This window comes from Apis dorsata, unplaced genomic scaffold (assembly GCF_000469605.1).
Source record: "Apis dorsata unplaced genomic scaffold, Apis dorsata 1.3 scaffold_88, whole genome shotgun sequence".
In the NCBI taxonomy this organism is placed as follows: Eukaryota; Metazoa; Arthropoda; class Insecta; order Hymenoptera; family Apidae; genus Apis; species Apis dorsata.
The window spans coordinates 53,125-55,947 of NW_006263386.1; the positions used below are offsets into that span (position 1 = coordinate 53,125).

Consider the following 2,823-nt stretch of genomic DNA (forward strand, 5'->3'; position numbering starts at 1 on the left):
ACGAAATGATATATTGTAAATTACTCCATAATATATTGTTTTTTCATCTATACATCCTTCACCATATGTAAGTACTTGTTTATAAATCATATTTATAATATTGTTAGCATCAGATGAATAATGAAGTGCATCAGTAACATCTTTCATTTTTCCATCTTCTCCTATTTCTTTATCTTCAATATATACATTTTTATTTTCTTTATTTTCTGATGGAGGACCAAAAATTGCATATCCAATATTTTGTCTTAAATATTTATATTCATCTGCAGTATATTTTGTCCATTCTGGTAAAAGTTCATAATATTCTTGTTGTTGTAANNCTTTGCAATTTTTAACATTTCATTCTATAAAAATATAAAATACAGTTAATTACAATTATAATTAATTAGGATGCAAAGAAAAAAATTAAAATTTCATTTATATATAATAATTGATATTTACCCAATCAGCATCTTGATCAGCAATTGACATTTTATTTTTTTATTTAAGTATAAAATTTGTTCCAAAATTATTTAAAAATTTTTTTACCTATAAATATTCATAATACAGTAATAGATTTAATTAAAATATATTAAAATAAGAAAATCATTTTTATAATTTCTCAAATATTATTTTTCTTTTATATTTTATATTTTTTATGAAAAAAAAAAAAAATAAAACAAACTGAATGAATATTTACCTTTTAATTATTTAATAACAAAAATATTATATTAATACATTTATAGTATTAAATTATTGAAATAGTACTATATTTATAATCAAACACTATATCAAGAATGAATAATAAATGCACAGCCATATAAATATATAGTCCTCTATGAATAATGGTAACTTTTCTGGGATTCCCATATATTTATAAAATTTTTTATGTATATATATATATACACATTATTTAGTTAGATATTGCGTAGCAAAAATTTCACATTATAAAAATAGAATAAAAAACTTAGTGATACAGCTAGCCAATCTGAAAACTAAAATTCCTCTAAAAATTAGTTAATTAACAATTGTTAAATAGCAAATATAAATATATTCACATATTGTTATATATAGAAATCAAATATGAAAATTTCTACATTTTTTTTAACAACGGAACTTTTACACTGCTATTTTTATAATTCTTAATTTAAATTAAGAATTTGAACTTTCAACAATAATTTTGTATTTGATAATTTTTAATTTTTGTAATAAGAACATGAAATGATTATAAATATTATAATTAGAAAAATAAACCTCTTGAAAAAAATAAACTTATCTTACATAAGCGTAAAATAATCTTGAAAATAAAAAAAATAAAAAATATGAAAAACTTATTGTCTTTTTCTCGAATGTGTTTTAGTTAGTTAACTTAAAAAAATAAAATTTATCTATATATTACTAATAAATTCCTTTTTACATATGATATATATTCATATGATATATATGATATATTCATTGTAATACTAAAAATAAAATTTCCTCAAAAACAATATATGATTTATATTTATATATGTAATATTTTATTTATAATATATAAATATTATATATTTAAACTTGCCATTAGACAGCATACGCATACGATTATTTATTAAAATAATTATAAATATATCTTTTCTATTTGTATTTCTATATATCTTATTATTTAAAATAAAAATAAATAGCAATATAAAATAATACAAAATAAAATAAGTAATAAATATAAAATATTTTATATAAAAACAGTGAAATATCTTTTAATAAAAAATATTATGAAAAAAATATTCTTACGAAAATTATTTGATATATATAAAGATATATTATGAACATTTTTTTTGTAGATGATCATAAAACAATTATATAAAAATACAATTAATGGAATCATATAATTTTTAATGCACTCGATTCAAATTTCATAAACTAGTTGATCATTATTTTCTATAAAAATATATTAAGCTATTTAAGTTTTGATTCGAAAATTTACTAGTCTAGGAAATATTATAATATGAAGTTTGTAATACTTATTATATAAAAGACAAGAAGAGCAGTAAAGTATTGCTTGATGTTTTCCATATACAATAAATTTTATATACAACAAATTTCTAATTATAATATAGTTATAATATAATATAGTTATAATTATAATATAGATTATTTTAAATTAATGATTTTTCAACATAAATAGTTTAATATTTTTTTTGTTTAAAATAATAAACTGCATCAATTAATGTATTAATAAAGATATTATATGATTCTATTAAAAAAATTAAGATTAATCTTAATTTCATTTCTGCATTCATTTAAATATAATAAAAAAATATATATAATATACGTTTTTATATTAAATAATTTCTATATATGAATATTTTCGAATATTTTTTATGCATTTTTCTTTAAAAGATTAAAAGATATTTTATTTTAAATAAAACATCCTGTATGAAATAATATGAATGCATCATATATAAAAAAATTAGAAATATTGAAAAGTTTTATAATAAATGAAACTGTTAATCTAAAGAAGAAACTTTAATATTGTAAAAGTAAATATTAACGAAAAGTTATTTTATAATAAATTTATTATGCAATTATATTTTTAAAAATAATCATTAATTATAAAAATCATAATTATACAAAATTTAGTATATTATATTTTATGATATAAAAATTTATAATTGTAAAAGATAATTTAGAATTATCAAAAATAAATTGCAATCAAATTTAAATGAAGAAAAAAATAAAAATTAAATTTATTTTATTTACATGATAATTTAATAATATTATAAATAATATTTTATATCTTCAATCTTTTTAATGCTTAAATAAAAAAATACTACTAATTGCTATAAAAATTATATATATATTATATTA

The 2,823-nt window shown here is 15.6% G+C and overlaps 1 long non-coding RNA gene across 1 annotated transcript; it reads right to left on the reverse strand.

Moving 5' to 3' along the window:
* Positions 1-159: 159 nt before the first annotated feature.
* On the reverse strand, positions 160-533 carry LOC102680243. Its single transcript, XR_421136.2, has 2 exons — positions 442-533; positions 160-344 (listed from the first exon to the last, which is right to left on the reverse strand). It is a non-coding gene; the product is annotated as an uncharacterized LOC102680243 (long non-coding RNA).
* Between the last annotated feature and the right edge of the window lie 2,290 nt (positions 534-2,823).